This window comes from Hoplias malabaricus, chromosome X1 (genome assembly GCF_029633855.1).
Source record: "Hoplias malabaricus isolate fHopMal1 chromosome X1, fHopMal1.hap1, whole genome shotgun sequence".
NCBI classification, from domain to species: Eukaryota; Metazoa; Chordata; class Actinopteri; order Characiformes; family Erythrinidae; genus Hoplias; species Hoplias malabaricus.
Genome location: NC_089818.1, coordinates 11,352,546 through 11,365,329, shown reverse-complemented (window position 1 = coordinate 11,365,329; position 12,784 = coordinate 11,352,546).

Sequence of the window (12,784 nt, the reverse complement as noted above, 5' to 3'; positions counted from 1 at the left end):
TGCTGTGGGAGAGTGCTCTCTTAACATGCCACTACCGACAGCTTAGCAGTAAACTCCTTCACCATAAGCGTCGCCTAGTGACCCACGCGGGTTTCCCTACTGACGACCTCGCTTTAAGCGGGAAAGACGCGGATCAGGGGACGGGGGTTTCGGCGGCGCAACATCTCGCGTTTCCTCCTGGAAATGCAGACCTCTAGTGTTACGTTTGCTGCCCTTCATTCTGAGGATCGTTCATTCTTGTCCGGTTAACTCCGCCCACAGTTTTCGAGATATCGACTCCGTTCAAAGTTTCATTCGTAGAGCTTCCCTGTGGGATGCGGGCTTGTATACAGCTTTTGGAAAAGTTGCATAGTTTTAGCACAGTAAGCATTTGAAGTTTCATCTTTTGTCCCATAGGAATGAATGGAAATATGTCCATAAACTTTTGTCAAACTTTCAAACTGCTGTCACACGCTCAGTTTTCGAGCTAGAGACACCAGAATTCAAACGGGCAGACCCGAGAGTCCAAGGTCCCACCACGTGAAATTATAGGCCGATACCCCGCCCGCTTCATGACCTTTGACCCCGTTTTCCATTCACGGCCTACAGAGCTCCATAGAGTCCAATGTAAACTGCTGTGGGAGAGTGCTCTCTTAACATCCCACTACCGACAGCTTAGCAGTAAACTCCTTCACCATAAGCGTCGCCTAGTGACCCACGCGGGTTTACCGTATCGAGGACCTCGCTTTAAGCGGGAAAGACGCGGATCGGGGGACGGGGGTTTAGGCGGCGCAACATCTCGCGTTTCCTCCTGGAAATGCAGACCTCTAGTGTTACGTTTGCTGCCCTTCATTCAGAGGATCGTTCATTCTTGTCCGGTTAACTCCGCCCACAGTTTTCGAGATATAGACTCCGTTCAAAGTTTGTCTCGTAGAGCTGCCCTGTGGGATGCGGGCTTGTATACAGCTTTTGGAAAAGTTACATAGTTTTCGCACAGTAAGCATTTGAAGTTTCATCTTTTCTCCCATAGGAATGAATGGAAAAATGTCCATAAACTTTTGTCAAACTTTAAAACTGCTGTCACACGGTCAGTTTTCGAGCTAGAGACACCAGAATTCAAACGGGCAGACCCGAGAGTCCACGGTCCCACCACGTGAATTTATGGGCCGATAGCCCACCCGCTTCATGACCTTTGACCCCGTTTTCCTTTCACGGCCTACAGAGCTCCATAGAGTCCAATGTAAACTGCTGTGGGAGAGTGCTCCCTTAACATCCCACTACCGACAGCTTAGCAGTAAACTCCTTCACCATAAGCGTCGCCTAGTGACCCACGCGGGTTTACCGTATCGAGGACCTCGCTTTAAGCGGGAAAGACGCGGATCGGGGGGCAGGGGTTTAGGCGGCGCAACATCTCGCGTTTCCTCCTGGAAATGCAGACCACTAGTTATGTTGCGCCTGCTGCTGTAAGCAGCGGCGCGATATATTGTTATCCGTAAGTCATATTATTATTATGTTGCGCCTGCTGCTTTAAGCAGCGGCGCAATATATTGTTATCCGTAAGTCATATTATTATTATTTTTATTATTATTTTTATTATTCCGCGTTTCCTTGTCCGCTTAACTAGTCCCGCAGCTTTCGAGCTATCGACTCCGTTCCACCTGGAAATCGTGCGTCCTATAGCGACGATGTGGGCTTGTATACAGCTTTCCGATACCCGCACTCGTTCGTCCGCTACACTCGTTTTTCGCTCTGTTTTTCCCCAGTCATTTCTATGGAATTAATTTTCAAAGTGCTCTAACTCGGTCATTTTTCAAGCTACGGACACGGGATTTCAGACGGTCGGACCCGGGCGTACCGGCTCCCATCACTTCCGTTTTCGGAATTTTTGCACTCATCCTTCCCTTTCTTTTCCTCCTTCAAAATCCCTCCATTCATTTCAATGGGAGGCTCTTAGAGTGGGGGTGATGTCATCCACTGTAGTTTCAGTGGCAAAAAGCCGTTTTTTCACTTTTCAGCCGAACAAATCGCCATAACTTCCTCATAGTTTCACCTAGAAACTTCATTTAAATTTTAAATGGTAGAGAAACTTGTCCTTTCTGAGACCTCTAAATTTGAACATTATTGAAAATACGGTTTTTGAGTTATGAATTTTTGTTCGGCACTAGGGACGGTTTCGGCTCCCATAGGGTTCAATGTATTTTTGGAGCAGCTCAGAGTGCGGTTTCTAAAATTTTCTCCTGTTTTTAACTCGTCATAACATGCTCAATTCTCACTTAATCTGCAAATTTTTTATACCATATCGATCCCCAGACTCTCCTTGTCGCAACGGTATATACGGTTAAGTGATGTGAGGAAAACTTTCCGAGCTATAAGCATTTGTTCGGAGGGTGGGTACGCTCCCATAGGAACCCATTGAAATTATTTTTTTTCTTTTTCAATTTTCTGCCGAACATTTCACCATAACTTCCTAATACTTTCACCTACAGACTTCATTTAAATTTTAAATGGTAGAGAAATTTCCCCTTTCTCAAACTTGTAAGTTTCAGACCGTTTGAGAATACCGTTCTTGAGTTATGAATTTTTGTTTGACACTTGGGAGGGTTTTCCTCCCATAGAGCTCAATGTATTTTAAGAGCGGGTCAGCACGCAGATTTTCAAAACTTTGCCTGTTTTTAACTCGTAATTACACCATCAAATCTCGCTCAAAGTGCAAAAATTTTTACACCATCTCGAGCACAAGACTCTCCTTGTCGCTACGGTATGCTTCGTTCAATTTTGGTTGGGAAAAGTTTTCGAGCTACGGGTGATTTTTTGGAGGGTGCTCCCCGGTCGAAATTCATTGAATCATGAGTCTGTCAGTTGTATTCTGTGAGCATGCGTGTGAGAGAGACAGAGGGGGGAGGGGGAGGGGCAGAGGCAGAGACTGACAGGGAGAGCTGTGAGGGCCACAGAAATACACAGGCAGTCTGTAACACTTTAAAGGTCATTTTTAAGGGGGACATCTTAATTATCCAGGGTTTCTTAAGGTGGAATTTTTTAAGAATACCTCATTTACAATATACTGCCTGTCTTTTCGACATTTTAAGCTTTATTTAAAGTGGTCATTTTTAAAGGTGGACGTGTCAATACAACTGTGGGTTTCTTAAGGTGGAATTTTTATTAAGGTGGTATTTAAAATGTATTGGCCATCTTTTTTTGCTTTTAAGACTCTTTTGGCCTGTGATGTGGACATTTCAATACAATTCTGGGTTTCTTAAGGTGGAATTGTTTTTAAAGGTGGAATTCAAAATGTATCGTTTTCCATTCACGGCCTACAGAGCTCCATAGAGTCCAATGTAAACTGCTGTGGGACAGTGCTCTCTTAACATCCCACTACCGACAGCTTAGCAGTAAACTCCTTCACCATAAGCGTCGCCTAGTGACCCACGCGGGTTTACCGTATCGAGGACCTCGCTTTAAGCGGGAAAGACGCGGATCGGGGGACGGGGGTTTAGGCGGCGCAACATCTCGCGTTTCCTCCTGGAAATGCAGACCTCTAGTGTTACGTTTGCTGCCCTTCATTCTGAGGATCGTTCATTCTTGTCCGGTTAACTCCGCCCACAGTTTTCGAGATATCGACTCCGTTCAAAGTTTGTTTCGTAGAGCTTCCCTGTGGGATGCGGGCTTGTATACAGCTTTTGGAAAAGTTGCATAGTTTTCGCACAGTAAGCCTTTGAAGTTTCATCTTTTCTCCCATAGGAATGAATGGGAAAATGTCCATAAACTTTTGTCAAACTTTAAAACTGCTGTCACACAGTCAGTTTTCGAGCTAGAGACACCAGAATTCAAACGGGCACACCCGAGAGTCCCCGGTCCCACCACGTGAATTTATGGGCCGATAGCCCACCCGCTTCATGACCTTTAACCCCGTTTTCCTTTCACGGCCTACAGAGCTCCATAGAGTCCAATGTAAACTGCTGTGGGAGAGAGCTCTCTTAACATCCCACTACCGACAGCTTAGCAGTAAACTCCTTCACCATAAGCGTCGCCTAGTGACCCACGTGGGTTTACCGTACCGAGGACCTCGCTTTAAGCGGGAAAGACGCGGATCGGAGGACGGGGGTTTAGGCGGCGCAACATCTCGCGTTTCCTCCTGGTGTTACGTTTGCTGCCCTTCATTCTGAGGATCGTTCGTTCTTGTCCGGTTAACTCCGCCCACAGTTTTCGAGATATCGACTCCGTTCAAAGTTTCATTCGTAGAGCTTCCCTGTGGGATGCGGGCTTGTATACAGCTTTTGGAAAAGTTGCATAGTTTTAGCACAGTAAGCATTTGAAGTTTCATCTTTCGTCCCATAGGAATGAATGGAAATATGTCCATAAACTTTTGTCAAACTTTCAAACTGCTGTCACACGCTCAGTTTTCGAGCTAGAGACACCAGAATTCAAACGGGCAGACCCGAGAGTCCAAGGTCCCACCACGTGAAATTATAGGCCGATACCCCGCCCGCTTCATGACCTTTGACCCCGTTTTCCATTCACGGCCTACAGAGCTCCATAGAGTCCAATGTAAACTGCTGTGGGAGAGTGCTCTCTTAACATCCCACTACCGACAGCTTAGCAGTAAACTCCTTCACCATAAACGTCGCCTAGTGACCCACGCGGGTTTACCGTATCGAGGACCTCGCTTTAAGCGGGAAAGACGCGGATCGGGGGACGGGGGTTTAGGCGGCGCAACATCTCGCGTTTCCTCCTGGAAATGCAGACCTCTAGTGTTACGTTTGCTGCCCTTCATTCTGAGGATCGTTCATTCTTGTCCGGTTAACTCCGCCCACAGTTTTCGAGATATCGACTCCGTTCAAAGTTTGTTTCGTAGAGCTGCCCTGTGTGATGCGGGCTTGTATACAGCTTTTGGAAAAGTTACATAGTTTTCGCACAGTAAGCATTTGAAGTTTCATCTTATCTCCCATAGGAATGAATGGAAAAATGTCCATAAACTTTTGTCAAACTTTCAAACTGCTGTCACACGGTCAGTTTTCGAGCTAGAGACACCAGAACTCAAACGGTCAGACCCGAGAGTCCACGGTCCCACCACGTAAAATTATGGGCCGATAGGCCACCCGCTTCATGACCTTTGACCCCGTTTTCCATTCACGGCCTACACAGCTCCATAGAGTCCAATGTAAACTGCTGTGGGACAGTGCTCTATTAACATCCCACTACCGACAGCTTAGCAGTAAACTCCTTCACCATAAGCGTCGCCTAGTGACCCACGCGGGTTTACCGTATCGAGGACCTCGCTTTAAGCGGGAAAGACGCGGATCGGGGGACGGGGGTTTAGGCGGCGCAACATCTCGCGTTTCCTCCTGGAAATGCAGACCTCTAGTGTTACGTTTGCTGCCCTTAATTCTGAGGATCGTTCGTTCTTGTCCGGTTAACTCCGCCCACAGTTTTCGAGATATCGACTCCGTTCAAAGTTTGTTTCGTAGAGCTTCCCTGTGGGATGCGGGCTTGTATACAGCTTTTGGAAAAGTTGCATAGTTTTCGCACAGTAAGCATTTGAAGTTTCGTGTTTTCTCCCATAGGAATGAATGGAAAAATGTCCATAAACTTTTGTCAAACTTTCAAACTGCCGTCACACGGTCAGTTTTCGAGCTAGAGACACCAGAACTCAAACGGGCAGACCCGAGAGTCCACGGTCCCACCACGTGAAATTATAGGCAGATACCCCGCCCGCTTCATGACCTTTGACCCCGTTTTCCATTCACGGCCTACAGAGCTCCATAGAGTCCAATGTAAACTGGTGTGGGAGAGTGCTCTCTTAACATCCCACTACCGACAGCTTAGCAGTAAACTCCTTCACCATAAGCGTCGCCTAGTGACCCACGCGGGTCTACCGTATCGAGGACCTCGCTTTAAGCGGGAAAGACGCGGATCGGGGGGCAGGGGTTTAGGCGGCGCAACATCTCGCGTTTCCTCCTGGAAATGCAGACCTCTAGTTATTTTTATTATTATTTTTATTATTCCGCGTTTCCTTGTCCGCTTAACTAGTCCCGCAGCTTTTGAGCTATCGACTCCGTTCCACCTGGAAATCGTGCGTCCTATAGCGACGATGTGGGCTTGTATACAGCTTTCCGATACCCGCACTCGTTCGTCCGCTACACTCGTTTTTCGCTCTGTTTTTCCCCAGTCATTTCTATGGAATTAATTTTCAAAGTGCTCTAACTCGGTCATTTTTCAAGCTACGGACACGGGATTTCAGACGGTCGGACCCGGGCGTACCGGCTCCCATCACTTCCGTTTTCGGAATTTTTGCACTCATCCTTCCCTTTCTTTTCCTCCTTCAAAATCCCTCCATTCATTTCAATGGGAGGCTCTTAGAGTGGGGGTGATGTCATCCACTGTAGTTTCAGTGGCAAAAAGCCGTTTTTTCACTTTTCAGCCGAACAAATCGCCATAACTTCCTCATAGTTTCACCTAGAAACTTCATTTAAATTTTAAATGGTAGAGAAACTTGTCCTTTCTGAGACCTCTAAATTTGAACATTATTGAAAATACGGTTTTTGAGTTATGAATTTTTGTTCGGCACTAGGGACGGTTTCGGCTCCCATAGGGTTCAATGTATTTTTGGAGCAGCTCAGAGTGCGGTTTCTAAAATTTTCTCCTGTTTTTAACTCGTCATAACATGCTCAATTCTCACTTAATCTGCAAATTTTTTAGACCATATCGATCCCCAGACTCTCCTTGTCGCAACGGTATATACGGTTAAGTGATGTGAGGAAAACTTTCCGAGCTATAAGCATTTGTTCGGAGGGTGGGTACGCTCCCATAGGAACCCATTGAAATTATTTTTTTTCTTTTTCAATTTTCTGCCGAACATTTCACCATAACTTCCTTATACTTTCACCTACAGACTTCATTTACATTTTAAATGGTAGAGAAATTTCCCCTTTCTCAAACTTGTAAGTTTCAGACCGTTTGAGAATACCGTTCTTGAGTTATGAATTTTTGTTTGACACTTGGGAGGGTTTTCCTCCCATAGAGCTCAATGTATTTTAAGAGCGGGTCGGCACGCAGATTTTCAAAACTTTGCCTGTTTTTAACTCGTAATTACACCATCAAATCTCGCTCAAAGTGCAAAAATTTTTACACCATCTCGAGCACAAGACTCTCCTTGTCGCTACGGTATGCTTCGTTCATTTTTGGACCTGGAAAAGTTTTCGAGCTACGGGTGATTTTTTGGAGGGTGCTCCCCGGTCGAAATTCATTGAATCATGAGTCTGTCAGTTGTATTCTGTGAGCATGCGTGTGAGAGAGACAGAGGGGGGAGGGGGAGGGGCAGAGGCAGAGACTGAGGGGAAGAGCTGTGAGGGCCACAGAAATACACAGGCAGTCTGTAACACTTTAAAGGTCATTTTTAAGGGGGACGTCTTAATTATCCAGGGTTTCTTAAGGTGGAATTTTTAAAGAATACCTCATTCACAATATACTGGCTGTCTTTTCGACATTTTAAGCTTTATTTAAAGTGGTCATTTTTAAAGGTGGACGTGTCAATACAACTGTGGGTTTCTTAAGGTGGAATTTTTATTAAGGTGGTATTTAAAATGTATTGGCCATCTTTTTTTGCTTTTAAGACTCTTTTGGCCTGTGATGTGGACATTTCAATACAATTCTGGGTTTCTTAAGGTGGAATTGTTTTTAAAGGTGGAATTCAAAATGTATCGTTTTCCATTCACGGCCTACAGAGCTCCATAGAGTCCAATGTAAACTGCTGTGGGAGAGTGCTCTCTTAACATCCCACTACCGACAGCTTAGCAGTAAACTCCTTCACCATAAGCGTCGCCTAGTGACCCACGCGGGTTTACCGTATCGAGGACCTCGCTTTAAGCGGGAAAGACGCGGATCGGGGGACGGGGGTTTCGGCGGCGCAACATCTCGCGTTTCCTCCTGGAAATGCAGACCTCTAGTGTTACGTTTGCTGCCCTTCATTCTGAGGATCTTCATTCCTTGTCCGGTTAACTCCACCCACAGTTTTCGAGATATCGACTCCGTTCAAAGTTTCATTCGTAGAGCTTCCCTGTGGGATGCGGGCTTGTATACAGCTTTTGGAAAAGTTGCATAGTTTTAGCACAGTAAGCATTTGAAGTTTCATCTTTTGTCCCATAGGAATGAATGGAAATATGTCCATAAACTTTTGTCAAACTTTCAAACTGCTGTCACACGCTCAGTTTTCGAGCTAGAGACACCAGAATTCAAACGGGCAGACCTGAGAGTCCAAGGTCCCACCACGTGAAATTATAGGCCGATACCCCGCCCGCTTCATGACCTTTGACCCCGTTTTCCATTCACGGCCTACAGAGCTCCATAGAGTCCAATGTAAACTGCTGTGGGAGAGTGCTCTCTTAACATCCCACTACCGACAGCTTAGCAGTAAACTCCTTCACCATAAGCGTCGCCTAGTGACCCACGCGGGTTTACCGTATCGAGGACCTCGCTTTAAGCGGGAAAGACGCGGATCGGGGGGCAGGGGTTTAGGCGGCGCAACATCTCGCGTTTCCTCCTGGAAATGCAGACCTCTAGTGTTACGTTTGCTGCCCTTCATTCTGAGGATCGTTCGTTCTTGTCCGGTTAACTCCGCCCACAGTTTTCGAGATATCGACTCCGTTCAAAGTTTCATTCGTAGAGCTTCCCTGTGGGATGCGGGCTTGTATACAGCTTTTGGAAAATTTGCATAGTTTTCGCACAGTAAGCATTTGAAGTTTCATCTTTTCTCCCTTAGGAATGAATGGAAAAATGTCCATAAACTTTTGTCAAACTTTCAAACTGCTGTCACACGCTCAGTTTTCGAGCTAGAGACACCAGAACTCAAACGGGCAGACCCGAGAGTCCAAGGTCCCACCACGTGAAATTATGGGCCGATAGCCCACCCGCTTCATGACCTTTGACCCCGTTTTCCATTCACGGCCTACACAGCTCCACATAGTCCAATGTAAACTGCTGTGGGACAGTGCTCTCTTAACATCCCACTACCAACAGCTTAGCAGTAAACTCCTTCACCATAAGCGTCGCCTAGTTATGTTGCGCCTGCTGCTGTAAGCAGCGGCGCGATATATTGTTATCCGTAAGTCATATTATTATTATTATTATTATTCTTATTATTCCGCGTTTCCTTGTCCGCCTAACTAGTCCCGCAGCTTTCGAGCTATCGACTCCGTTCCACCTGGAAATCGTGCGTCCTATAGCGACGATGTGGGCTTGTATACAGCTTTCCGATACCCGCACTCGTTCGTCCGCTACACTCGTTTATCGCTCCGTTTTTCCCCAGTCATTTCTATGGAATTAATTTTCGAACTGCTCTAACTCGGTCAATTTTCAAGCTACGGACACGAGATTTCAGACGGTCGGACCCGGGCGCAGCGTGACCCGTCACTTCCGTTTTCGGACCTCTCGCACTCATCCCTCTCTTTCTATTCCTCCTTGAATATCCCTCCATTCACTTGTATGGAAGACATTTAGAGTGGGTGACATCATAGACACTCTGGGTTCACTGGCCAAAACCGTTTTTTCACTTTTCAGCCGAACAATTCACCATAACGTTCTCATACTTTCACCTAAAAACTTCATTTAAATTTTAAATGATAGAGAAACTTGTCCTTTCTAGCATCTGTAAATTTGAACGTAATCGATAATACGGTTTTTGAGTTATGAATTTTTGTTCGGCACTAGGGAGGGTTTTGGCTCCCATAGAGTTCAATGTATTTTTGGAGCGGCTCAGAGTGCGGTTTCTAAATTTTTCTCCTGTTTTTAACTCGTCATAACACGGTCAATTCTCGCTCAAACTGCTAATTTTTTATACCAGCTTCTTCCTTAGACTCTCCTTGTCGCAACGGTATATGCAGTTTAGCCATTTGGGATAACATTTCTGAGCTATAAGCATTTGTTCGGAGGGTGGGTACGCTCCCATAGGAATACATTGAAATGAATATGCCTGTCCTTTTTCGATATTCAACTTTTAGCCGAACATTTTGCCATAACTTCCTTATACTTTCACCTACAGACTTCATTTTACTTTCAAATGGTAGAGAAACTTCTCCTTTCTAAAATATGTAGATTTGAAATCATTTGAAGATACGGTTCTGGAGTTATGAAGATTTGTTTGGCAGTAGGACGTTTCGGCTCCCATAGAAGTCAATGTATTTTCAGAAAGCCAAATTTTCTCAAATTTGCCCTTTTTTAACTCATTTTTACACCATCAATTCTCGCTCAAACTGAAAAAATTTTTACACCATCTCGAGCGCCAGACTCTCCTTGTCGCTACGGTATGCTTCGTTCAATTTTGGTTGGGAAAAGTTTTCGAGCTACGGGTCATTTTTTGAAGGGTCCCCCCGGTCGAAATTCATTGAATCCTGAGTCTGTCAGTTGTATTCTGTGAGCGTGCGTGTGAGAGACAGAGAGGGGGGAGGGGGAGGGGCAGAGGCAGACACTGACCGGGAGAGGTGTGAGGGCCACAGAAATACACAGGCAGTCTGTAACACTTTAAAGGTCATTTTTAAGGGGGACGTCTTAATTATCCAGGGTTTCTTAAGGTGGAATTTTTAAAGAATACCTCATTCACAATATACTGGCTGTCTTTTCGACATTTTAAGCTTTATTTCAAGTGGTCATTTTTAAAGGTGGACGTGTCAATACAACTGTGTGTTTCTTAAGGTGGAATTTTTATTAAGGTGGTATTTAAAATGTATTGGCCATCTTTTTTTGCTTTTAAGACTCTTTTGGCCTGTGATGTGGACATTTCAATACAATTCTGGGTTTCTTAAGGTGGAATTGTTTTTAAAGGTGGAATTCAAAATGTATCGTTTTCTATTCACACCCTACAGAGCTCCATAGCGTCCAATGTAAACTGCTGTGGGAGAGTGCTCTCTTAACATCCCACTACCGACAGCTTAGCAGTAAACTCCTTCACCATAAGCGTCGCCTAGTGACCCACGCGGGTTTACCGTATCGAGGGCCTCGCTTTAAGCGGGAAAGACGCGGATCGGGGGGCGGGGGTTTAGGCGGCGCAACATCTCGCGTTTCCTCCTGGAAATGCAGACCTCTAGTGTTACGTTTGCTGCCCTTCATTCTGAGGATCTTCATTCCTTGTCCGGTTAACTCCGCCCACAGTTTTCGAGATATCGACTCCGTTCAAAGTTTGTTTCGTAGAGCTTACCTGTGGGATGCGGGCTTGTATACAGCTTTTGGAAAAGTTGCATAGTTTTTGCACAGTAAGCATTTGAAGTTTCATCTTTACTCCCATAGGAATGAATGGGAAAATGTCCATAAACTTTTGTCAAACATTCAAACTGCTGTCACACGCTCAGTTTTCGAGCTAGAGACACTAGAATTCAAACGGGCAGACCCGAGAGTCCAAGGTCCCACCACGTGAAACTATAGGCCGATAGCCCACCCGCTTCATGACCTTTGACCCCGTTTTCCATTCACGGCCTACACAGCTCCATAGAGTCCAATGTAAACTGCTGTGGGAGAGTGCTCTCTTAACATCCCACTACCGACAGCTTAGCAGTAAACTCCTTCACCATAAGCGTCGCCTAGTGACCCACGCGGGTTTACCGTATCGAGGACCTCGCTTTAAGCGGGAAAGACGCGGATCAGGGGGCGGGGGTTTAGGCGGCGCAACATCTCGCGTTTCCTCCTGGAAATGCAGACCTCTAGTGTTACGTTTGCTGCCCTTCATTCTGAGGATCGTTCGTTCTTGTCCGGTTAACTCCGCCCACAGTTTTCGAGATATCGACTCCGTTCAAAGTTTGTTTCGTAGAGCTGCCCTGTGGGATGCGGGCTTGTATACAGCTTTTGGAAAAGTTACATAGTTTTCGCACAGTAAGCATTTTAACTTTCATCTTTACTCCCATAGGAATGAATGGAAAAATGTCCATAAACTTTTGTCAAATATTAAAACTGCTGTCACACGGTCAGTTTTCGAGCTACAGACACCAGAATTCAAATGGGCACACCCGAGAGTCCACGGTCCCACCACGTGAATTTATGGGCCGATAGCCCACCCGCTTCATGACCTTTGACCCCGTTTTCCTTTCACGGCCTACAGAGCTCCATAGAGTCCAATGTAAACTGCTGTGGGAGAGTGCTCTCTTAACATCCCACTACCGACAGCTTAGCAGTAAACTCCTTCACCATAAGCGTCGCCTAGTGACCCACGCGGGTTTACCGTATCGAGGACCTCGCTTTAAGCGGGAAAGACGCGGATCGGGGGACGGGGGTTTAGGCGGCGCAACATCTCGCGTTTCCTCCTGGAAATGCAGACCTCTAGTGTTACGTTTGCTGCCCTTCATTCTGAGGATCGTTCATTCTTGTCCGGTTAACTCCGCCCACAGTTTTCGAGATATCGACTCCGTTCAAAGTTTCATTCGTAGAGCTTCCCTGTGGGATGCGGGCTTGTATACAGCTTTTGGAAAAGTTACATAGTTTTTGCACAGTAAGCATTTGAAGTTTCATATTTTCTCCCATAGGAATGAATGGAAAAATGTCCATAAACTTTTCTCAAACTTTCAAACTGCTGTCACACGGTCAGTTTTCGAGCTAGAGACACCAGAACTCAAACGGGCAGACCCGAGGGTCCACGGTCCCACCACGTAAAATTATGGGCCGATAGCCCACCCGCTTCATGACCTTTGACCCCGTTTTCCATTCACGGCCTACAGAGCTCCATAGAGTCCAATGTAAACTGCTGTGGGACAGTGCTCTATTAACATCCCACTACCGACAGCTTAGCAGTAAACTCCTTCACCATAAGCGTCGCCTAGTGACCCACGCG